The 27847-nt window shown below is 35.3% G+C and overlaps 1 protein-coding gene across 1 annotated transcript in view; it reads left to right on the top strand.

Moving 5' to 3' along the window:
• LOC117317159 (putative extracellular sulfatase Sulf-1 homolog) overlaps positions 1-27847 on the top strand; it is a 105641-nt gene that overhangs the window by 29513 nt on the left and 48281 nt on the right. The window contains 1 exon segment of the mRNA XM_033871959.1: positions 8269-8528. The gene's annotated coding sequence lies outside the window, so the exon portion shown is untranslated.

The raw sequence follows: 27847 nt of genomic DNA, 5'->3' as shown, positions 1-27847 counted from the left end.
GACCTTGACTTGCTGGGTTGTACCAGAAAGCAGCTGTCTGATGAATTAAAGTTAATATAGCTGAATCTCTTAAAGACTCCAGAATCTGCATGTTCTCAAATGGTCAGTACTTTTAGAATTACGGTGAATGTTTTGGGATTTATGTGATTATGGAAAATATTTCAGGATTGGGCATTAATCTTATATTTAACTCTAAGTTAATATATTACATATACTGTATTTGACACTTAAAAACACACAAATGGGATGCATGCACTTAAAAAAAACATGCACAGGAAAAGTTTCCATGTGAAATCCATGTGGGGAAATAACACTTTTCTATCTATCAAGATGCATACCTTGATGTAGCTGAAAACTGAAGATTATATTAACGGATCAGTGAGGAAGAACTTTTAAATATTTTAATCAGCGCAGCCATCCTCATTTCCTGAAAAAATGTGTGTATGATGGTGTGTGTGTGTGTGGAGGGGTGCACGTGGGTGTTATAGGGGCAGGTGCACTTTTTAGTAGGTGCAATAGGCTTATATATAATTAGGGTATAAGTATTCATTGCAACTCATCAGGTTTAGTAATTTGTATACTCCACTTGTACTTGAAATCCTTGAAATTTGTTTGTTTGCCGGGTTGATTGCCCCATAAACAGCTACGGTCATTGGATTGATTGCCATGTAAACAGCTACGGTCATTGTATTGATTGCTCCATAAATAGCCACGGTCATCGGGTTGATTGCCCGTTAACAGCCACGGTCATTGGGTTGATTGCCCGTTAACAGCCACGGTCATTGGATTCATTGCCCCTTAAACAGCCACGGTCATTGGGCTGATTGCCCCGTTAACAGCCACGGTCATTGGGTTGATTGCCCCATAAACAGCCACAGTCATTGGGTTGATTGCCCCATAATTATAAACAGCCACTGTCTTTGGATTGATTGCCCCTTAAACAGCCACGGTCATTGGATTGATTGCCCCTTAAACAGCCACGGTCATTGGATTGATTGCCCCGTAAGCAGCCATACACATTTTGAGGCAGCTGGGTCTCCTTGTAGTAGCTGGTGACTACTTCATTGAACAACATACAGGAGCATGCCAATTCAGTCACAGAGCAATTAGGGTAATGTGTCTTGCCCTCAGCCAGTTTCTCAGAACAGCTTCATAATCACAAACCCATACAGGTTGGGAGCGTTGAACCATTGGACCTCTGATCTTCATCTGTGATTACGTGTTACCTCTTCACAGTGTTTTCATTTGATTAATAGAGATGATTTGTTAAATGAAGTGGTCTATTTCATATAAACAGGTGTCCTCTTGAGTACTGCAAGTCTTTTGATTGATTGAGGTGCAAGAAGATTCTTTCATAAGGTGATTGGACTGTTAACTAGCCTATGTGGCCTCTTCACAGAGGTGGTTTCTTATTAGGGGTAGATTGTTAAATAAGGTCAGGCCTGTTAACAGAGGTGGCCTCTTAATAGGGGTGGATTCTTGAATTAGGTCAGGCCTGTTACCAGTAGTATTAACCTAGCTACTGATAGGGGTGTTAAAACTGTGGTAGCCTCTTAATAGGTGTACATGTGGATTCTTAAATTAGGTCAGGTCTGTAATGTAGGTGCATGGCCTGTTTATATCTATCTTTATGTAGATTACCAAGTTAGTAGAACTTTATTTGCTGCTTTATGGTGACATCCTGATGATTTTCATTGTTTAAAAGAAAACAATTGTAAAAAAAATATAATTAACTTTGATTTTGTTTTGGTCATTTAAAACCTCAACTCTATGTTTTTGCTTGTGAATATAAAACTATATCAAGTTTAACTTCATTTGATTCTCTTCAAATCTTTTCAGTTCATCAACACTTCATAAGTAAAGTATTGTTATTAACATCTATTCTAAAATAGAACATGAAACAACCCTGCGTGTACCGAGTTACATCGCCTGATCATGATAAACAGAAAAACATGGGTTCGCTTATCAAATGATGGTCGATCAGATTCACTATGAATTCACTATCATTATGTCTAACTGACCATGGATTTCTGATGTTTGGCTTTGATAGGTAATCCACAATTCTTCAAAAAAAAGAACGGTTTGCACAAGCATGCATCAGACATGTTTTCGGCAGCTCGTTTACATATAGAGAATGGAGCACCACATTAGAGATTCCCCGTAATCAGTGGGGAGTTTCCCTGTTTTAATTGCAATTATGAAAAAACTATGTTTGGATTCTCATATTATATCATCATTATGGTACATATTCTGTCATTCAACATATTTTTGTAATTTTGTCACAATTCATATGTTGGGAAAGTACAAAACCCAAATTTGGTACACCACAACAGCAATACACACAGCGGGGACACTTCATTGTAAAAATACAATGAGAATATAATTTTACCGGGTGTTTCAGAAGGGTAAACGTCTGTCATAATCTCAAAATTCTGAAATTTTAGTTCAACTGTATGTTCATCAAAATTATATCTTAAAAGTTTTTTCTAATGCTTCAAAGTTTGAATGCATGCACAAATTCTCCCCCATTGGAATTAAAAATTTCGGCTAAGCATTCGTGTATGATTCGGTTGAGTATTTGACACATAATTATATACATGTAAGCTAGATCATATGAAAGAAAATAAAGATTTTTTTGTGTGTCTTAATTTGTTCCAACTTCCAATCAAGTGTTTTCTTCATCTATGCGGGTTAATTTTTAATCAAATTTTTAAGCATACCATATTTGACCTAATAAGGGCGCCCCTACCTTTTTTTCAAGGAAATGAATATTTGACCGAGTGTCAAAATGGTGTTCAAATGTAATAATTCATGTGAAAAGTTTTGCTACTTTATGTATTCAATATTCTTCAGCAAATTAATATATAGGAATATTCAAGTGATGTTTAAGCTTAATATATGATAATGAATAGATATCTTCATCTGGAATTTTTTTTTGACGGAATATTTTACCGTTTCCATAGCCTTGGGTATGCTGATATAAGGTATAGTCTGTTTCATAAAACTTCAAAATAACTTATCTTAATAAGGGCACACCCACTGTCAATTACCCGCGCCCTGTGCCCTTATTAGGTCAAATATGGTATATGCCAAGACTATATCGATCCAGCTGTCTGCCAAAATTTTTTTCGAATGTCGATCGATGTACTGGTAAAACAAAAAAAAAGTACTTTATTCCCAAATATTGGTCAGACAAATTCTAAATGTTTGACCTGTCAGTGTGAATTTGAATTAAGCCTGACGTAATATATTAAGCAATGTTCTGCTACCGCACTTTCTGTTTGAAAATGATTGATGGACACTTATATTTTTAATCATTACAAGTTTAAAATCTCATTGAAAGTTGCTTAAAACTGTATTATAGTGACCTGGAAGCTTAAGTACATCATCACCAATCTTATCAAAAGACTTACACTGAGAAATGAATTAAGCCAAAAAAAACTTTCTAAAAAAATATGTAAATAAATCTTGATGGTTTCATATGGAAACCTGTCCTTGTAAACTGTTGATTGTAATGTTTTATATCACCTCTGGATTGGGTATTATTCATTGTATCGCAAAACTGGAACACAAAATAAAATTCTCACAAAAAAACTGGTTTCTTTAAGATAAAAATATCCTGATTCCTATAAATGGATTTTTTGATTGCTGGGTCTTATCTATTGTACAGCGAAACTATAAACACAAAATAAAATTCACACAAAATATCTATTTCTAAATATATATACTGATCTGCCTGTGAACAATTTTATTAAATGCTTACCTATGATTTTGGTGTTTGTGTATGGCAAAACTCGGAATGCAAAATGCGTCGCATATATATCACTTTTATAAGGCTTTTTACCAATGGCTCGTAAAGCGGAACATTAAAACAAAACGCAGCCAAAATCAAAATGAAAATCTGCAATTTTTATTTACATTTCCAACAAAAAAGTGCATAAAAATTGGCAGCATTCCCCCAGCAGGTTATATCATATAATAGCCAATTGCCAAGTCAAATATCCAAGTAATCGCCCGCTTGATACCTCAGAGGCCACCTTGGCAAGAGGAAGGGATATCTATAGTCACTGCGATAAGATGTCTGAACTTTTAAAGAGCCTTGATGGCTGATTATTTATTTTTTGCTGTGTGATCTTTTATGAGATTTTATTGCAAGTTAAATATACAAATCAACTTTGTTACAGTGATTTTTTAGGTCACCTGAGACAAAGTCTCGAGTGACCTATTCTAATCGATCGCCTTTTGTCCATCGTCGTCCGTCCATAAACAATTTTCATTTTCGACATCTTCTCCAAAACAACTTAACCAAATTCAATGAAATATTGCAGGAAGCTTAAGCTTCCATGGCTAAAGGTCATCTAAAATTGTGAATTATATGGTCTCCACCCCCCAGGATCATGAGGGGCACGGGCCAAAAAGGGTCAAATTGTCTAAAACTTCTAAAATCTTCTTTACTCTCAGATATGGTGGAATCAAACACTCTTCATAGATGTAAGGGTCTTAATTATAAGGTGCTTTACCAAAATTGTGAATTTCATGACCCTTGGGTCTCATGTTTGCCCCTGGGGAGGGGGTAAACTTAAGTATAGTTTATATAGCTATAGGAAATCACATTTTTGACTATCATTTGTTTGGATTTGTATTGGAATTCATTCTACCTGGTTAACATTATTAGCATGAGATGACAGTTTGATGGTAAATGCACATATTGGCCCTGACTGATCCCTAGGGGCTGATGGGGTAACCTTTACTTTAGCTTATGTAGGGAAATCACATTTTTGACTATTATTTGTTGGATTTTTTTTTGGAATTCTTGGTTAACATTATCAGGGATGGGCTGGGATGACAGCATAATGGTTATGCATATGTTTGCCCTGACTGACCCCTTGGACTGATGAGTGTGGTAAATTCAATTAATTCAATCAAACCTGGATTATGGTTGCATATATATTGTAGTATGGACATCTCAACACATTCTACAGATCACATGAATTTTTATGTTTTTGCTGTATTTTGGGGTCAAAATACTTCTGATTTTGAGAAATTGATATGAAACCTTTATTGCTTCTCCAATTAGTTTACAAATCAGCTTATAGCCAAATTGGAATGAATGATGTTTGGAATTTGTATAAAACTCGCCATACTGAGAAAGCCGGACAGGCAAGACATATATAATTAATTACATGTCATTCTTGTGACAGTTACATTTTTGTAGCCCCCTCCCCCTCCCCTCCAAACTTTCTGAAATTTGACTACCACACTAGTGATGTGTAGATGCACAATAGGCCTTAAAAATAAAATTTCTTGGCCATGGGTCAAGGTCGCTTCTAAATATAGAACTGGAAATACACTATCTAATAAAATATGTGACATATCTGAAGTCATTAAAAGAAGTTTAGAATCTGGGGGAAGAAAGGTTTCCTCTCCGTCTGTCTTTTTAGGTGCTGTGAAACACAACCTTAAGCGGTCATTGCCAAATTCTCGGGGGAATGAAAATGTCGCTTATTTCAAAGATAAATCCTGGATGGGCTGCAAGCTGGAATTAATTTTTCCCAAAAAACGCTAACAACACAGTAGACAATCTTGTCTCCTTCTGCAAGTATTTGTTTGTGATTAAGAAATATGCTTCAAGCTTTTATGTGTTTGAATACATTTGTTGAATTTTTTTAAAAATATAGAAAAACAGCTTAAATCGTACGTAATGACATGTAATGTTTAATTTATCCCTGAGTAGTCCTAACTATTTTCTGTGCAAATTACGCTTGCTTCCCGGTTTGTGCAAGGGGAGATAACTCGTATACACTCTAGTTGAATATATAAGACAAATTTGGAAAGTCATCTCAAGCTGTTGGGATGATGAAATGGCCCTCGGCCGTTGAATAGCCTACTGTTTATAGTTTTCCGATTGGAAATCGATAAGTAAAATCTCTGATTGCTTCGATTCTACATTCGATACTTAAATGAAAGTAGAATACTTCCTATTTGTTTGTCATTTCCGAGAAATAGGCGACACAAACATGGCCATGCTGGTTGAGTTGGTTGAAGTGAAATCGATAATGAGGGGATCGAACCTAACGTAAGCTTGTTTCAGCAGCAGAGATTCCGATAGCAATAAAGAGAATGCATGTTTTAAATCAGTCAATAGTGAAATACTTGCACAAAGTATATAACATGAACGTGCGATTCAACAAGTCAAAGGAACCGATAAGGTAGGCCAATTCATTTAAAAATTTTAAATTAAATTTCCGAGACAAGTTTCTTCTAACGAAAGTTGTCAGATTTAGATCTCTAATTAGGATACAGATCAGTTATTACTCGCGGGCAGAAAAAAAGCAGTAAATTGCGTACAATATAAAAACGTAGGAACCAAAATAAACTGGGAGAGTAATATTTAATTCACAGGAATCTTTGAATTTTGTTCAAATTTCAGGCATTATGATAAAGGATGTACTATATATATCTCAGACAAGGATTATACAGATCAGATTGAGTTTCAGGGAATTTAGATCAGGTTAGGGGTCACGGTGGCCGAGTGGTTAAGGTTTCTCAACACTTTATCACTAGCCCTCCACCTCTGGGTTGCGAGTATAAAACCCACGTGACGTAATTTCCTGGTACTGACTGCAGGTCAGTGGTTTTTCTGTACCTCCAAAACCAGGCATGTCATTAAATGAAATACATAATTATCTCCCTTACTTAACCCCCTGACTGTTGATAGGATGTTAAAACAAAATTAACCATAAACCATTAGACCAGATCGAGGTTCAGGGCTTTTTTGGTCAAGGTTAAGGTCACAGTTATTATTTTTACTTGGGGTCTATAAGGGAGATACTATGTATTGGTTAAGTAAGGGAGATAATTATGTATTGGTTAAGTATGGGAGATAATTATGTATTGGTTAAGTAAGGGAGATAATTATGTATTGGTTAAGTAAGGGAGATAATTATGTATTGGTTAAGTAAGGGAGATAATTATGTATTGGTTAAGTAAGGGAGATAATTATGTATTGGTTTAGTAATACCCAGTAAGCTTGTTTATGCACATTTTAAGGTGTGTTTTTTTTTCTGTAATGTGGCACCACATTTTGTATCAGAAATGAAAATAAAAGCATCAAGCCTTATATGAAAAAAAAACCCTCCAAAAATAATATCATCGAAAAAAAAACCCTGGTTGGAGGTGGAAGGGACTTGAGGGCCGTTCTTGATTGCAACTTGATCAGCCCATGTTGGTTGTTTTGGCATTTTTGTGCAGATTTATTTACATACCACTTGATTAAAAAAAAATATTCTAATAAACTGACTATAAACTGCATACAATTTCAATGAGTCGTATCAGAAACTTTATCTGTAGAGTACAGTATGGAATTGACATTTTACCATTCAATTTTTTTCTCACGGAGAGAATTTTTCAGTCATGTAACAAAAACTTGTTCTGGACCGGAGTATTTAGTAGTAGACAGTAAACTACTCACAGTTTTGATTCCGCATTATGATAATACAATATACAGGCCACAGGTTGAATTGTGTTTGTCTGCTCGGCTGTGATACAAATTTGTTTTGACTCTGAGGGGGGAGAACAGGAAATATTTGCAGAAATTTTACAGGAAGAATGTCTTCTCTTTCATACACGGTTCAGATAATCAGTCACAAAGAACATATATCCTGTGTTTCCCTTGGTATTCTAGTTAAATCATTATCTTGTTTCCATCCACTCCCTGATCTGTCAACTTCAATAAGCATTACATCAGCAGCCATAGCCAAGCCTTAATACCCTACAGTGTAGAGTAGATTATAACATACGGATATTTTTCACGAGATAAGCTCGAGGTATTTCCACTCAAGGAGTTTTTTTATGTACAGACTGTGTTGACTATTTGCTATTAAGAAAACTAAATTATGCTATAGATCAGGGTTTTTTGGGTTTTTTTATTAACACTCGTTAACAAACACATACTCTATTTTTGGATTTTGAAATATATTTTTTTTTACTGATATTGCTTGAAATTTGTTCACATAGAAAGTTTTTTTACTGATATTGCTTGAAAATTTGTTCACACAGAAAAACAATTGCTGAAAGGATAGGGAAAATGTATGATTATCTTATTTATTAGAAATTTTAATGCAAGAATGGACGTATTTAAAAAATATGATTAATGGTAGTATATAGGTATAACTTTGATTTTTGCTTTTAGTCAAAATTTTTAAAAATTCCCTGAGAAATCAAAACACGATCTTGAGATAAATCTTTCCCTGTTGTGTATGTTTACAGGTTAATCGGTACCAGACATTCTACGATGTGTGTTAGTGTGTGGATGTAATACATTGACATGAAACTGAAGGAGATCAACAAAACTTTAAACGTTTCTCAAAGACACTACCTGTGGTCGTGACATTTGGATTACCAGAGGAGATTACCTGTGGAAATTACCTGTGGAATACCTGTAATTTACCTCCAGATTACCTTTAGTGGAGTGTAAAGTTCCTGCCTCAAACTTTACTGAATATTCACCGTATGATGCTTAATTAAAGGTAAGATTTTTGTTTTGTTTTCCAAATATTCATTCTTTTGTTTACTGTATTGTAACTTTTGTATCATAGTTGGTCTGTAATTATACTAACGATAAAAGAATGGATTTGCATTAGGTTAACCCCCTGTTTTGAAATAGATTCTCATTAGTAGCTGAAATATTTAAGTATTTCTTTACCCACAATGCAATATCAACAAATTTCTGAAATATTTTCCTGTGCGGCATTCATCCTGTAATAAACGTTAACGTTGGGAGCCAAAACAAATTTGTTGTCCAGTGTGGACATTGAGGAAGAGAATAATGTTCAAACTCACTGGACAATGGAGGTTAAGGGAATATTAAAAATAATGGGGTATAATACTTGACAAAACTGAGAAATAGGAGGGGAAAGTATTCAATTTGTTGAGTTTGGGGGGGGGGGGGGGGGGGGGGGGACGGAAAATAAGGAAGGAAAAACTTTACTGAACAATGAAAAAGGGCGAGTGAAGTGTATTCAAAATTGTCAAGTTTAGTTGACGTTGATAGTACTGGAGGAACTAGACAATATAAAGGATTTAGGGAGATATCCAAAATGTTTTTTTCAGGTTTACTGGCAATGGGCAAAAGGGGAGGGAGTAAGATCTATTTTGTGTCCAGTTGAAATAACTTGATTACAGAGAAAGGAGCTTGTAATTGTGCTGCATGTTGTATTCAAAATGGACAGTTGACCATTGGTTTTTATCAATGTCAAAAGTCAAATAACTTTTTCTCAGAAATCTGAAGGGTCAAAACATGGCAAATGGACATGTCCATTCAAACCCAGTAGTTTCAAATCTCATATTGGGGATCATAGTCAAGACGTACTATCAGGGGTCTACTGAATGCCTTAAGTATAGTGGGCATGCATATTACAGGGAATGGAATAGTAAGAATTGAGTTGATTATAATAAACTGGACATTATATACAAAGGGACAATAGTACCCTTAATTTGATTATCATATCTATGACATTAGGAAGCTTTTGTTTCAGGTATAGATCCACACTTTAGTAATTATATATATAATGACCCAATCGATCAAACTAAAATGTGCCATCAGATTGCCATTCCACTGCTATCAGTTAATTATACACAAAAAGAAAAACTCTCTTTATAGTTGGTCAAAGATAGAGAAGGCAATGGTGGGAATTTTATAGGATTTTTTTTTGTTCAGCGGACAAGTCCAATATAACACAATTTCAAAAAAATACAAATGAGCCCCAATATAGAGGGTTCTCAATACTTGAGGGAGTCCAACAAGGAAAGCACAAGTTCAGGATATTCATATTTGCATTTAAAACATACACTTCAATTGTCTATAGCAACTTACATGTACTGCATAAGAAAACTATTAAAGGATCCTTAAATGCTCTAGGACCGTTTCCCTTGCTGTATAAATCTGGTGATAAGAAGGAAATAGAAGGTAATAGATTTATACTGCAAGCTAGTTGTGTATTTACAGGAATCTCTAAAATCTGGCTATAGAGTTACTAGCCTTGGCAGATTTCTTCCAAGACTGCCACAATTCTGGATTTAATTAGAATATATATACAGTGCATTCCGCTTAATCGGGTTGCCTATTTGCGGGGACTTTTTACCCGATTAACCGACTTACCCGATAAGCCGAAATGCACGTCGCCATCTTGGATTTGGTCCGTAATGGTAGTCAGACTTGGGTCGATTTTGGATGAAAATATTTGCGTTATTATTGTTAATAAATGGTGTTTTTGTTTGTGCTTTTACTGATGTCAAATTGTCAGATTACTATTACTAATTGTATAAAAATGTGTGTATTAAAATAACAAAACCTTAATGATTTTCTTATTCGCGGCACAGTACAATCGTAGCACCTCAAATCGGGGGGTCATACATCCCTGTTTCATCCGTGTGTTCCTAATTTGACATACGATCTAAGGACTCGCCGACAATTACATCTAAAATCATTTATGTTTATCATAGAGACATTCTTATGTTCGCTTTGAAGTTTAAAATATTCCATATTATTTCCAATTACCAAAGCACAGAGATCGGAGAAACCGAGTTTATTTAGGTCGTTTCCTGTGGTATAAATTTATACGAACTTGACACTGGCAGTCACTGATAAAACAACACGAAATCCAATGTAATGTTTTTATTAACCAGTTCTAATCCTAAACTGAATAGGAATTATGAGCTAACGTCGGGCGTCTGTCCTTTTACTGCTCGCTACTGATTTTTAACTCACCTGTGTATCGGTGTCGTCACATTTCCCCGTGGCGAACCCCTCACTTTGGATTCGCCACATACAGTAAGCGGTGATATCAATCGATCTGTAGCAATATCAGACCCAGGTAAAAACCTATTGTTTAGGTTTTTGCTTCGAAGATTTTACATCCCAGACGTAAAAGTTTAATTGTCTAGTCGCTTAATTATGCTTTTAAAACCCCATTACGTTTTGCCTGCTGCTGACTCTAAAAATAACATTTAATTTTACCCACAATTCTTAGTCGACTTCCTGTTGGGGAAAAACCACACGAGGCAGAATCAACAACAACACAGTTCTGAACATGACAAAACCCCGACATAACATTACCGTTTAAGGTAATATTTAACTGTTTTTTGACATTTGAACCATCAAAATTACACTATTTGTTGATAAATGTCTAAAACTTAAAGAAATACGCGATGACTTTCGTGAAAATCGGAGCATTTCTATTTTTTGTCCCGATTGTTCTATTCGAATAACCGAAAAATACGACTTTTCCAACCCAATTAAACGAATTTTTTTAACATGATTTAAGAGAAAATGGTTTTGGTTTTTGAAATTTTACCCAATTAAACGAAATACCCGATTATGCGTTACCCGATTAAGTGGAATGCACTGTATATATATATCATTGGTGTGAGTGAAGATTCACCCCTCTTCAAACTCTCCTATCTATATATATGATTCTTTCTGAACTCTTGGATAGACAAGTAGTTCCAAATCAGAAAGATACACCAAACAAATTGGAACTCTTCTTTGCCTGAGATTATAACATGGTGTACTGTAACTATCCACCTTAAATGTGTGGTCTAGTGAAAATGCATTAATGTTGTTAGTGCGTCAGTATGTATATATTTATAGACATGTGTACACAAATCCATGGAAAACACATTCCTTTTGGTCAGAACAGAAAGGATTTTTCTTCTTCAGAACTCATTTCCCACAAAAATGTATGGTGGCATACAGATCAAGTGGAATACAGCATGTCAAAGTTGATAAAAAAAAACAGATCAGAGTTCAAAAAAAAAATTCTGGGAATTAAAAATATTCAATATTGTTTGTTCATTGGCTAAAACACTTGTGTTATCTGATGTCAGTAGAAACCTTTAATACAGTATAACAAGACTTTAAGATTGATGTTCCACATTATTTGCTTTAAATCTGACAGACCAAGACAGAGGCTTGACTTATTTATCAGACCAATCTGTCTGTCTGCAAACCTCAACTATATGTCCTAGATCTATGGTAAACACAAAGTAAAGCACAAAAATAGTAATTAAAACATTGGAAAATGTTGCCGATTTCCGGTTCTATGTAATTAAGATCATAAAGTTTAAGATAAAAACAAAAAATAACATTTTTTTATTCAACATGATGAAATCTCTTGAATTCCATTATCAATATAATTTATATGTATATGTACACTTATTACATCATTATATATACCATGATTTTTTTTGATTTTTTTTTTTGTATTTAACTTAATTTGAAAGATAAATCTTGTATTTCCTTATTCTAATTAATGTATCAAAATAGCTATCAAGGATAAAAACTAGAGATATCCAGTTTGAACTTCCTTCATAGACTTGGCAATTTTTGGCAAAGCTTATAACTAGCTTGGGCAAGTGAACATAATTATGCCATAATGTGTCTTCGCAGTCCGGCTATCAGGAGGTCCGGCCATCAGGAGGTCCGACCATCAAAGTATTTAGTTTTAAATGTCAACTAAAAGAGTTAAGAGTGGTGTAACCTGCTATCTGACATTGTTTGTTTGTTTTTCGGGGCTTTAAATGTCCTACAACAACCAGGGTTGTTATGAGGATGGACTGTCAGTCTTTATTTTGATGACAATCTATTCAAGGGACTGGCAATGTATAAACACACAGGCACAATGCAATTCTTGACAATTACTTTGTTTATCAGAATCATTTGTGTTTGAGGGGGGGGGGGGGGGGGGGGATTCACTGCGCAACACACCTTTTAATTAAATTGTAGTTTGAATCAAGGTGTCCCTTTGTCATGGCAGACATGTGTATGTAACAGTTTGTTGATGTTATGTAACTTCGGTCTCTATTATATTGTCCTGGTGTGTTTGAAGCTTGAAGAGAAAACATAATTTTGAATGTTGAAATGGTTCCATAATTTGATAGATCTATCAGATGTAACTATATGTATGACCCTTAATGGTAATACAATGGATTTAAAAATATTGATATTTCATTTGAACATTTTTGTTTCTTTTTCAATTCAGATTTTGAGAAGTTGCTCTAGATCTATATGAGATTAAGCTAATAAAGCTTTCTACGATTAAAATTTTAAGGCCTGGGAATATTGGGTGTTTTTCTTCTCACACTTTTCAGATCGTGAGAAAAATTGTCTCATGCAGTCATATATTTCCTGTTAGATATATGTAAGATTATATATAAAGACAATTATAAATAAACCAGTGTTGATGACATCACTGTTATATCCAGTGTTGATGACGTCACAATGACTAACATTATCACTGATAATAATTAACATGTGGTCTCTTCATTTTTATAGTACTTTAGGGGTACAAATATTCTCTTGTCCTGAGGAAGCCCACTGCATGTATGGGTGAAACTGGTCGACAATATATAGATAAAATTGAGGTCTCCTTTAATTTGCCTGTTGCGATTAACCTTGCCTATAATTAGACAATTATAGTATATTATATGGAAATCATTCACATGCAGTAAAGTTGCAGAAATGTATATTTGAAAACATTATAAAAAGTGCTTTGACCAATAGAATAAAGGAAAACATTTCTGTTTGAGTGATATGACTGTAAATTCAAAGGGAAAACAATATTTCTGCAGATCAAGTGCCCTGAATATTGGGAATCGAACCCAGGTCTCTGGCGTGGTAATCCATAGCTCTTATGTACACCTCTATATAGAGTCATAGAAGAATGCTCTGCCAGCTGAGTGACAGAGAGAGAATTTGTCATGGTTCGTACAGATGATGAAAAACGCTTGAAATAGGGGTCAGTGTTGGAAAAGTGGTGGAACTAATGCGCGCTCAAATATATATGTATAAGTTGTTGAAAAGAATTGGAATTCATACTTACTTGCTGAAAACATGGTTCTACAGATTCTTTAAAAATGAGTAATATACAAGAAGAAACTTATAAATAGATTTTAGATTGCTTTGATTTGTTATTATATACTGCATGCGATGATTCATGTTCTTTATTACTAACACAGCTCAGTCGGTTGAATACTTAAATTTACTTGCACAACATATTTTTTTATTTTTATCATATCTTGTTAAAGACAAAAATTACATCAATTTTTTCCTACTGTATCATATCACATGTTTATATACAAATCATCAACCCAATCCTTTATGATAATCAATCCCTCAGTTATTCTTCAGATTTCCAGTCAATCACAACCATGACTCTCTTTACCATGATCACCGTATAATTATGTACTGTAATAATGTCTTCTAAGTTAAAGTTGCAATGCATGTGTCAGTGTTAGATTCATATGTAAAAAAAAAAAAAAAATCTTGGGAGGTACTTGATAATCAAAAAAGTTCGGCTGGATTCAAGTCCCAGAAGTGACAATATTATAAGAGTATTAAAAACTTCAGAATCTCCTCATCTCTAATTTCTCCATAAATTGCTCATTACAATATTTAATTGCCTTTTGATGAAATTGCAAAAACAATATTATCAAGTTTTTAAAGGAAAAAGATGAGTTATCTACCCTTTTTTCAAAGTTGACTGAAAATACTACAGCTGTTTGGACATGCCGAAGTTCTAATGTGCATGCAGTTTGCACTGAAATATACATTGAGTAATATAACTTGAGTGACATTTTAGGAATGTGTATCAAATTGTTTATATATACTGATTGAAACATAAATCACAGCAAAGTTTGTTTACATTAGTGAAACCTCATGATCAGAGACCCTTTGTACATTACTAGGTCCTGATTTTAAAATGTAAACATAAAAAGGCAAATCTTCCAAGATAAAAAAAAACAAGTACCAGGGTATTATTATTGTGTACTGTTAAATATGCTACATATACAGGTTCATGTTATTGAGTAATAGCAATGCAATCAGGCACATATCTAGCTTAATGCTATCTTCGTTAATTGTCTTTTCATGTCATTCATTAATATTAGTCCGATCTGATATACAATGTTATCAAAGATATTGCAAAACTGCATTCTCAACAGAGTGTTTGCATTAGTGAGCAAGCAAATTTTTATGTTGACTCATAGTTGGATCAGCTGGGTTAATATAGTTTAAACACGCTGTTTACATTTAATTATACATCTATATATGCAGACAAATGTCATTCTTATTCTAAAAAAAAATCAGGATTTATATAGAATATTAATTGTCTAGTAAAGTGATTCAGACAATTGCAAGTAATTCCTCGAAAAATGATGTCAGATTTATTACAGTAAAAATTTTTAAAAACCAGTATGATACATAAATGTTTGGAGCCTTCAAACCTTGCAATTCGATGATACATTAATAATCAGAGTCTGGCTAAGTTTGAATGGTACTTAGATACTCAAGGCCGGCCAAGTTTGAATGGTACATAATTATAAATAGTCATAACCTGGCCAAGGTTGAATGGTGCATAATTATAAATAGTCAGAACCTGGCCAAGGTTGAATGGTGCATAAATACTCTGAGCCCTTCAAACCATGGATCATACATAAATACTCTGAGCCCTTCAAACCATGGATCATACATAAATACTCTGAGCCTATCAAACCTTAGGATCATACATAAATACTCAGAGCCCAACAAAACATGGATCATACATAAATACTCTGAGCCTATCAAACCATGGATCATACATAAATACTACAGGCCTATCAAACTTAGGATCATACATAAATACTCTGAGCCCTTCAAACCTTGGATCATACATAAATACTCTGAGCCCTTCAAACCTTGGATCATACATAAATACTCAGAGCCCTTCAAACCTTGGATCATGCATAAATACTCTGAGCCCTTCAAACCTTGGATCATACATAAATACTCTGAGCCCTTCAAACCTTTGATCATACATAAATACTCTGAGCCCTTCAAACATTGGATCATACATAAATACTCTGAGCCCTTCAAACCTTGGATCATACATAAATACTCTGCGGGCCTAGCTATCAAACCTTGGATCATACATAAATACTCTGAGCCCTTCAAACATTTGATCATACATAAATACTCTGAGCCCTTCAAACCTTGGATCATACATAAATACTCTGCGGGCCTATCAAACCTTGGATCATACATAAATACTCTGAGCCCTTCAAACCTTGGATCATACATAAATACTCTGAGCCCTTCAAACCTTGGATCATACATAAATACTCAGAGCCCTTCAAACATTTGATCATACATAAATACTCTGAGCCCTTCAAACATTTGATCATACATAAATACTCTGAGCCCTTCAAACCTTGGATCATACATAAATACTCTGAGCCCTTCAAACCTTGGATCATACATAAATACTCAGAGCCCAACAAAACATGGATCATATATAAATACTCCGGGCCTATCAAACATTTGATCATACATAAATTCTCCGGGCCTATCAAACCTTGGATCATACATAAATTCTCCGGTTCTATCAAACCTAATGGATCATATATAAATACTCTGAGCCCTTCAAACCTTGGATCATACATAAATACTCCGCGGGCCTATCAAACCTTAGATCATACATAAATACTCTGAGCCCTTCAAACCTTTGATCATACATAAACCCTCTGGGCCTATCTAATCTTGTATCATACATAAATACTCTGAGCCCTTAAAACTTTGAATGATATATAAAAATGTGAGCCTTTGATCAGTCGCCTGGCCACTGTGACATTTACATGGAGTAGTCAGGTGACCATCGTTTATTACCTCCAGGTTCTGGTACAGAGAGGTATTTCAGATTTGACAATTCTGTCAAACTTTCATCAACATTATAGTGTAACTAGTCATGTTTAAACAAGAGCACTTTGTAAAAGGTCACAGGAGGGAAGTTGCACATGGACTTGTTTTTTACAAGGAGCCACATGTATGTACACATATACAAACTGAATCTGGCTTTACATGGAGCTTCGAGTTGTGACATGTACACGGTAGGTTCTTTAAGTATCATGGTACTCCAAATAAAGTTAGCACATATATATAGTGCCTTTTATTGTAAAACATTATTACAAAGGCATGATGTGTCTCCTACCGTAGGTTTTAACTCACCTGTTTTGAGTTACTACCAAAGCATGAGGAATCCCTAGAGCTATAAAGGTTGTGAGAAGTCTTGGAAAGGATTCATATTTTTTTTAAGTCCATAGTAACATTAACATCCCACAGTCCCTTAATTAATTCCTATTAGGTAAATACAGTCATTAGACTATATATGTATTATGAAATAACATTTCAGTATTGAAATATTCAGAATTTGTTTATGAATTTTACCATATTTTGGGTTTAATCATTGATATCAAAATTGAAAATGTTGGGATTGTTTAAAATTAGAACTAGTAATTCAACTCTTACATATTAGATATATATATATCTATACATATATATATAAAGTGTTTATATCATCATTTGACATTAATTTAAAGTTTGATGATATTCCTAATAATAGCTTTGACTGCACGATTTAGTTAAAGGGCAAACTTGATGCATAAATTTCACTTGACTACCCTATATGCTAAAGTACATATGTCCGTTCATATATGCAATATGTTTCTCAAATAAAAAATGTATACAAAAAAATCTACATGGATCTGTCAAAAAGACAAAATGGTTGTGTATTTTAATAAAGAATTATTACCAATAGTTCTATAAACAGACACATTTGGTAATTGATTTAAGTGCAATTCAATGTTGAATGTTCAAAATTTATTGGTCCCATATAAATTAATTACGAAATCGTGCACCTGTAGATATGTGTATGTCCGCCAGAAGAACCCCTTGATAGCAGAAACGCCTGGTGGTAAACGTCTGATAAATTTGTTGTTTTATATATATGTATATATTTATAGACGTGTTGGATAACAATTGTTGTCTTCAGCTGAGGTAGGCTATCATATTTATTAACCCCAAACGTACAGTGTTAACCTCTGTCTCAGACAGTGACATTGTAATTAAAAACGTAGACTGTAATAGGTGTCAGTATTTCCACTAACTTAACTTACACGTACGTATCTTATACTTAATGTATACAATGAGAGAGTCCAAGTCCAGTTTAAATTGGCACAGCTGTTGAAAATGTATATATATATCCTCTCAATTACTTTAAATGAGTAAGGACTGGGACACCTGTCTTCCCAGGGTTCGGGACACCAGTCTGTCTGGGATATTGATTACTAAATTACCCCACACCCTGCAATGAAGATAGAGAGAAGATATAAGAAATTTGTTTGTCCATCTATCAGTTTATCTGCAGTTTTGTCCTTATTACTCCTGCTTTTCTCAACCAACTCTCTTTTTCTTATTGTGAATTATATTTCATTTTATTTTTCCAAGTGATATTTGGAGTTATGCCCCTTTATTTTTATATGTGGGTATTCAGACATTTTCAGGTCAGACTGATATACATATTGTCTCAGGGAAACACAGCAATATTTTAAGCTCACCTGCCTGAAGGGCAATTAATGAATTGATTATGCTGTGGTGATGCCGTCCATCTGGCATCATACTTTTCCTTTTAAACAACTTAACTGAAAGCCTTTATATAGGTTCTTCCCAATAACTGTTAGTGTGTTTGCATGGGTTATAATCACCTAGTGAACAGCCAGGGTCATTTTGAGGCGGAGTCTCCTGGTAGTAGTTGGTGACTACCTCACTGAACAACATACCGATTGAAAGCCTGATGCATACCATCCAGAGCAATTAGAGTAAAGTTTCTTGTCCAAGGAAAAACACAACCATGACAGCACAGCTTAGTTAATATGCCAAATCAACACATTAAGGAGAATCGAACCTGATGCACCACAGATCTTCATGGTCACCTGAGATTTGAATAATGTGGCCTGCGCTCTACTGTCTGAGCTATCGCGACCCCTTCTCAATAAGTGAAAGGCCCAGATACCTGATATTGCACCTGTAGTATGTTGGGGTGAAGAGCTGCAAGTTTGTTCAGTTGAATGACTTTGACCCACATTCAAGGTCACAGGGTCAAATATGCAAAATTCTTAAAAAAAAACAACCTTCTTCTCAATAACCAGAGATCTGATATTTGGCCTGTAGCATGTTGGAATGAAGGGCTACTGTTTGTTCAAATTAATATCCTTGTTTTTAGCTCACCTGCCCGAAGGGCAAGTGAGCTTATGCCATGGTGCGGCGTCCGTCGTCCGTCCGTCTGTCTGTCCGGCCGTCCGGCGTCAACTTTTTCATTTAAACAACTTCTTCTCAATAACCAAGAGGCACAGGAACTTCATATTGGGCCTGTAGCATACTGGGGTGAAGGGCTACCAATTTTGTTCAAATAAATGACCTTGACCTTCATTCAAGGTCACATGGGTCAAATAGGCTATAATCTTCAAACAACTTCTTCTCAATAACCAAGAGGCCCAGGGACTTGATATTGGGCCTGTAGCATGCTGGGATGAAGGGCTACAAAGTTTGTTCAAATAAATGACTTTGACATTCATTCAAGGTCACATGGGTCAAACAGGCTATAATCTTCAAACGACTTCTTCTCAATAACCAAGAGGCCCAGGGACTTGATATTGGGCCTGTAGCATGCTGGAGTGAAGGGCTACAAAGTTTGTTAAAATAAATGACCTTGACCTTCATTCAAGGTCACATGGGTCAAATAGGTTATAATCTTCAAACAACTTCTTCTCAATAACCAAGAGGCCCAGGGACTTGATATTGGGCCTGTAGCATGCTGGGATGAAGGGCTACAAAGTTTGTTCAAATAAATGACTTTGACATTCATTCAAGGTCACATGGGTCAAACAGGCTATAATCTTCAAACGACATCTTCTCAATAACCAAGAGGCCCAGGGACTTGATATTGGGCCTGTAGCATACTGGAGTGAAGGGCTACAAAGTTTGTTAAAATAAATGACCTTGACCTTCATTCAAGGTCACATGGGTCAAACAGGCTATAATATTCAAACGACTTCTTCTCAATAACCAAGAGGCCCAGGGACTTGATATTGGGCCTGTAGCATGCTGGGATGAAGGGCTACAAAGTTTGTTCAAATAAATGACCTTGACCTTCATTCAAGGTCACATGGGTCAAATAGGCTATAATCTTCAAACAACTTCTTCTCAATAACCAAGAGGCCCAAGGACTTGATATTGGGCCTGTAGCATGCTGGGGTGAAGGGCTACAAAGTTTGTTCAAATAAATGACGTTGACCTACATTTAAGGTCACAGGGGTGAAATCGGCTTAAATCTGTAAACAATAATTTTGCGATAGCCAAGAGCCTCCGAGACCTGATATTAGGCCAATAGAATGCTGGAATGAAGGACTAGAACATTTATTAATATGAATAAACCTAGCTTACTATGATATTTGAATAAAGAGGTGTTAAGCATAGTATCTGTAGAAATGCCCTCAATCAACTTCAAAGTTGCTGTAGAGCCAGGTGAGCGATACAAGCCCATTGGGCCTCTTGTTCAGATAATTTAAAACTTATTAGTTCTCAAACAAACTTTCAGGCTTTTGAACATTCATGATGATTTGATCCTCTTAAAGATCATGAAATAACAGTTTACAGTGTTACTAACATGCACAAATGTACTTTGTTAAAAATGAATTCCAAATTTAAGTTGTTGTTTTTTTCAATTGTAATTTCAATTTGCAGAATTTCACATGACAATCTGTGCTTTACACTGATTTAGATCCGCTCATGTTAAGCAAGTTGAATGATTCATGTAACTAATTTTGTGGCCTGTCACTTAGATGTAATCAGATTAAATGGATAGAAAGCATGATTTGGAAAACATTTCATTCAAGCAATTAATCAATTAGTGCGCCCAGCTTCTGTCAGTCGAGGAAGACGGTTAAACATTGTTGCCCGAGGTTTTAAGACCGATGTCATGAATATATCAGAAAACTAGTATGTGGCAATTAAGGTACATGGATATTGCATTAAATATTAATATTTTTTAAAACAAAATATCACACTAATAAAAATTATCATTCAATTTATAAGAGAGCCTATTTACGATGATATATTGCAGAATCAACTATCAACACGCTTACAATATCATTGTAATGCCTGAAGCTATTGTCTCAAGCAGTAGTAAAATATCTCTAGAGAAATCCCCCTCACCATCCAATTATCATCATGTGAAATGCTGTTCTCAGCATTAATTCTCAGTAGTTTAGAGAAAGTTTTCCCTTCTCCCTCGATCTCCTCATCAAAGCATCACCATGTGACATGGATAAGAGTGATTTGGTTTGGTTTATTTTGTTTAACGTCCTATCAACATCCAAGGTCATTCAAGGACGGCCTCCCGTGCGTGCAACATGCATGTGAGTGCGTATGTGTGTTTTGGGAGGCTACGGTATGTTCGTGTTATGTCTCCTTGTGATAGGCCGGAAATTTTGCCGATTTATAGTGCTACCTCACTAAAGCATACTGCCGAAGACACCCAGCAGCACACCCCATCCGGTCACATTATACTGACAACGGGCGAACCAGTCGTCCCACTCCTAATATGCTGAGCGCTAAGCAGGAGCAGCAACTACCATTTTTAAAGACTCTGGTATGTCTCGGCTAGGGGACAGAACCCAAAACCTTCCTCACAGCGGCGAACGCTCAACTAAAGGCCAAAAGTGAGGCGTTGTCAAGGGAGACATTAGGAAGAAGAAAGTTGTTAAGAGGGATAAGAGTGAGAGGAGTTCTCTATGATAGCTAATTTCTCTGTAGAGAAATCCCATCTCGTTATCCAAACATCATCAGGTGAAATGGCTTTTTTCAATTTTCTCTGTGGAGAAAAGTCCCCTCCCTCCCCTCATCAAAGCATCACCAATTCACCATATGTATGACATAGATAAGAGTGAGATCGATTCTCTGTGATGAAATTCTCAGAACAGTAGATAAATTATGTTGAAATTGCTACCACCCACTAATCATTGCTATGACAAGTATTTGTGAATTTGCATGGTTAAGAAATTATATGATATAGAGTCTTAGAAAAAGCACTATACAATTCATAGTGATGGACAGAATTTATAACACTAATATGGTCGTCAATAATATATAATGTAAAAAAAAAAAATTCCAAGAATAGAATAAACTGTATAACATAAAGATATCTAAAATCATTATTGATATAGAAAAATATGACCTGTTCTTAATTCCTGTGAAAAAGTCTTCCTCTCTGGATAAGCTAAGCGAATGGGCTGAAACTACGGTTGCCAGGGAATGAAAAGCAGACTATTCGGGAATTTGTTACCAAGAGTGATTGATGTTATAAATGTGTGAAACTGTGCATCAAAACCACCTGAGGCAGATGTGAATAAAAAAGTGCAGATTGAGAATGGTGATTTAAATTCTTTACCTATCTTTGCATGTTTTATACAGTTTTTATGTAATTCACAAGCATTGGAATTCTTGTTAGGTAGTTACATGTATCACAAGAAAGCATTTTTGGATGAACAGTGAATTCTTTAGCCGTACACTCTTTTGAAATTTTCCTCATTTTTTGGCTCTGTGATCCTTCTGTGCTGGGAGCATTCCGAGGGTATAGGGTTGTTATTTTAAATGAAGCATATTATTGTACTACGAGCAGCCAGGTTGAGTGGTAAGTTAGAGTACAACTTGATAGCACCTGATAATCCTCCCCTTATCAGCCTTCCTTTCCCATATCTGACAATCCTTACAGACAGTTTATCCCCCTCCCCAACTAAATCACATACATACGCATACCCTAACAAAAACTAAATCCCTTCATCAAGGAATTTTCAGAATCTTTGAAAAAATATCCTTCTTTTCTGTATCAAATTGTTTTACATAGACATCTTAATTGATAGGCAGCTTCGTGGCCACACTGAACTAGACAACATACATACATCCTGTTATTTTCCAACATCTAAGTAAAAATGTCCTTCTTTCCTCTGTGTATTTACTGGTTAATCATATGCTATAGACAACAGACAGCTCTGTGGCCACCTCAAACATATATACATCCTGATATTTTCAGACATCTAAGTAAGAAAATACAGTCAAACCTGCTCCAACGGTCACCTTAAAGAAGCGGTCACCTGATTAACGTGGCCAGTGGTCACGAAAATCTGGCCCTAGTTGTGAGTTTCTCAGGTTTTTATAAGCAGCCACCAGCTGTCCTCAGCAAATTTCTGTCGGTCCCTTGGGTGACTGCTTGATACAGGGTTTGACTCGAGCTCGGTACCCTTCTTTCTAAATCCCTGTATCAACTGGCCGTGGTTGTGACATATAGATATGTCCTTAAAGACACTCACCCACCTTCAAAGCTTACCCAAACTAGACTACATTATACTCATGCAGATAGAAGATTCAGCTACAAGGTTTGTTTATAGTAAAGGTCAGATTTTGAACACCACCCTGGAGAGTGCACCGTCCAATATATAGCCAGGGTGAATGATTTGACTGGAACAACAATTTCTGACAGGTGGTTGCTGCATAGTTTGACCTTTAAAACATATTTTTATTATCATTTGATTTGTTATCTCTCTAGATATACAGCTCATTGACTCTGATGGACTGTCAGGTGTTAACTTACGGAAGTCTTGGGAGTACAGGTGCCAAAACTCTACTATAGACAAATATTCACCAATACCGAGATGAACTTTTAACAATTATCTGAGTTCATTCGGTTAAAGGTTGTTTACACAAATCAACCTATCCCACTGTTTTTCTTCTCTAATTATGTCCAAATGTCTTGTTATTGAAGTAAAGGTATAACCCTATAGCTACGATAGTTTCAGCAATCCTTTGATAAAATTGTTGATAGCACACTCCTGTGGGCTAATGAATGGTTCTGTGGATTCCACTTAATATCAAGTATTGGTTAATATCAAACAACACCTAACTGTCCGATTCTATATTATATGAAATAATTTGGTTTATTTTATATTATACAAATTTTTTACAGAAAATTAGACCCAACAAAAATTATTCATAAAATGTTGATCACTCTGACGTAGTATGTGGTCTTAAACGATTGGTCCATGCTTCAGTGGACTCCTCTTAATATCAAGTATTGGTTAATATCAACACCTGTTTGACTCTATATTATGTGAAATCTGGTTTCTTTTAAGTTTTTACAGAAAATTAAACCCTATTTGATTTAAATATATTTTATTTGCAAATAGATTTGGACCGATCAGACGTATTGAGTTTAAAACTTACAATCCGTCTAATCTCCTATGGATCTTCAATTCATACAAAACAAAACTTTGGTCATACCAAGTGTAACAAAAGTGTGGACAATGATATAGGCTCCTTAATTCTCACCAAAAATGTACATTGTGTTTCTGTGGATCGTATAAAAAAACATTTCCATGCTGAAATGCAGTATAGAATGATAAAATAGTTGAATATTAAAATGTATAAGACTCCTTCATATGTGTATATGTAGGATAGGGATATTCCACCCGAGGGGTCACAAAATGTGGTGAAACCCGAGGCTTTTTCTCTACTCTCATATTTGGTAGAATAAAAAAATCTCCATAGATGGAAGGGTCTTATGGTGCTTTACCAAAATTTTGAATTTAATGACACAGGGGTCTCGCATTTTGCCCCTGGGGAGGGGATAAACTTAACTATAGTTTATATAGGGAAATCACATTTTTGGCTATTATTTGTTGGATTTGTATTGGAATTTATTCAAACCTGGTTAACATCATCAGCGTTGGATAACAGTTTGATAGTACACATATGTTGGCCCTGACTGACCCCCAGGGGCTGACGGGCAGGGCTAAAAAGTGTCAAATTGACTGAAATTTCAAAATCTTATTCTCAATACCTATATAAGATAGAATCAAAAACTTTTCATAGAAGGAATGGTTTTATGGTGTTTTACTTGAATTGTGAATTTCATGACCCTGGGGTTTCACATTTGCCCCTTGGGAGAGGGTAAACTTTGCGATAGTTTATATAGGGAATTCATATCTTTGACAATCATTTGTTTTATATTGTCTATTGGAATTCATTTTAACTTTCTTAAAATTATCAGCAAGGGATGACAGCTTAATATGCACATGTTGGCCCCGACTGACCCCAAGGACTGATGGGTGGGGCCAAAAAGGGTCAATTAAATTAACTGAAATATTTCAAATCTCAGGTGACCGTTAAGGCCCGTTGGGCCTCTTGTTCAACTTCCTATCATTGCCAGGTGATTGTGTGTGTTTGCATGTTTTTAATGGCAAATGACAAACCTGTTGTACGGTAGGCCAGTCTGTACTGTACTGTAACTGTTACGACAGGCCTGTAGGCCTAGTCTTCTGTAACAGAGTTATATTTTTGTTCAGATGAAAATGAGTCTAAGTTTAACCGTGTAGCCTATTGGTTTATTGCTTATATGATATATATTTATCTCAGAATGTGTGTATTTTTATAGTTAAATCCAACGTTTCAAAACCAACACCCACGATATAATAAATCTAATGATTGTCGGATGTAAACACAAGCACACAACATTGTAAGAGGTGTCCCCCTTGAAAGCAAATTACTCCGCGCGCGTGAAATGCTATGTTAGATAGATTTATCTTACAAAGCTATCTTAATCCAACATGGCGAGATATGAGAGAAAATGACATACTACATTGAATTAGGATTACAGTTATCATTGACAAAAGAAGAAATTCATTAAGAAGGTTCAGTGAAGATTAATTAATTCTTTACATACCAGTAATTATCTTGATGATGTTATATAATTATGTGGCTTTTCATCTTTGGTGCAAAACAACAAACACTAAAATTAGATTAATCACAAAATTGCAATAAATGTGAGTTGTACAAAGTTAAGTTTAATATTCCACCTTGAAAAAATGAATACATATCATTTGTAAAGGCTGGAGTGACTCGTGCAATTTTCAAAATCCCAATTCTGATGGTAAATATCACTTACATTATCCAGAAAATGTCAATATTCAGATCTTGAAATGTCAATATTCAGATCTTGAAATATGTATAAAACAGCTGGTCCAGTTTCTTTAATGATATATTTTATGCAAGGTTTTATATTTTCAATCATGGATTCTGTTTGTAAGATATGATAAATGTAATTATTAATCACAAAAATTTCACACAGCAAATCAGAATTTTTTATTTTTTTTTACCAGGATGATTTATTTCTATGTCCAATTTTAAGGCGATATTAAAGTTTTATAGAGAAAATTATAATCTTGGTTACAGTTTGCATGAAAAATACATCCTTCTACCTGTAAGATTTTGTTTAAACTGTAAAAATTTAAACAGTTTGAAAAAAATAATGATAATTTTTTGTAGAAAAGCCTGATTTTATATGAACCCCCTACTGGAACAGAGGGAGGTAACTATTATGCATGTATTGCTTTTTTCTGTCCATCTGCCCTTAAATTCAGTCTTTTCTCACTTTATCTTAAATCAAAATAATAAAAACTATTAAAAATGTATAGTTCTGAAAGAACCACTAGGGCCCAAAAAACCCTTATTTGTCCCCTACAAGAACAGGGGGAGGTGACTTTTGTTTTGCATTGATTCTGTCTGTCTGTCTTCTTAAATTAATTCCTTTTGAACTTTTAATTCTTAACAATTGTCCAGGACGTGGGCTCTCTTGCAGACCTTATCAATATCTTATCACTAAAACCTCATACTTGGGGCATCAGCGACATTCACCTGTAGCTAAGGTGGTGTCAATTACCAAAAGTAGGTCACTGTGACCTACATTTTGAACTTTGACCTGCATCAAAGACAAAGATTGTCTTCGATATATATACTACATGTCACTGGAACATCTTCATGTGGGTTTGGGTTCACTTAAGTTAATTATTGCATTGAACTCTATTATATCAACTTCTTCAATTAGTGATATCACTGAATTCATTTACATTAATATCACAAAATGCAATTGCTGTGAATATCTGAATGTGTGGGTCTGTCAAACATTCAATGTGTAGAATAAGTTCCAACACAAATAACTTCATCATCTATGAATTCTTGGCAAATATAGTTTCCCGTCTGTTGGGGACTGTAATTGGCAGAATGGTGGTGTTTTACATATATTATATAAGGGTTTTGATATGGCACTCATGGGAACCATCTGTTTCTGAAATCTGTTCTTCTGCAATTTATTGGAGAGAAAATGCAAGCAAATTGATTTTCTGCCCTAGGTAATATGATGTGCCCCATATATCATAGACTCTAAATCACTTACATTTTGCAAATGTTTCATTTCGCAAAAGTTTCATTTCGCAAACTTACATTTCCAAACAGGAATGCTGATCTAGATTGTACTTTAAATTCACAAATGATAAGCTTTTAGTCATGGACTCACTAAGACTTCTATACATTGATTACTTATAGCTTTAATTGTTCACCTTTCAAATTTTTAGCTCACCTGGACCGAAGGTCCGGTGAGCTTATGCCATGGTGCGTCGTCCGTCCGTCGTGCATCGTGCATCGTCCGTCAACATTTGCTTCAAATCGCTACTAGTCAAAAAGTTCTTATTGGATTTTGACCAAATTTGGTTAGAAACATCCTTGGCGGAAGGGGATCAGATTTTGCATAAATGGTGACTCTGACCCCCAAGGGGCCTGAGGGGCGGGGCCCAATAGGGGAAATTGAGGCAATTCCTTTAAATCCCTACTAGTCATAAAGTTATGAAAGGATTTGAACCCAATTTAGTCAGAAACATCCTTGGCGGAAGGGGATCAGATTTTGCATAAATGGTGACTCTGACCCCCGAGGGGCCAAATTTGCGGGGCCTCATAGGGGAAATAGAGGTAATTCTTTTAAATCGCTACTAGTCATAAAGTTATGAAAGGATTTGAACCCAATTTAGTCAGGAACATCCTTGGGGAAGGGGAACAGATTTTGCATAAATGGTGACTCTGACCCCCAAGGGGCAC

The sequence above is a fragment of the Pecten maximus genome, chromosome 18 (assembly GCF_902652985.1).
Source record: "Pecten maximus chromosome 18, xPecMax1.1, whole genome shotgun sequence".
Taxonomy (NCBI): Eukaryota; Metazoa; Mollusca; class Bivalvia; order Pectinida; family Pectinidae; genus Pecten; species Pecten maximus.
Note: the sequence above shows the minus strand (reverse complement) of the source record. Positions and strands in the feature narration are given on the sequence as shown.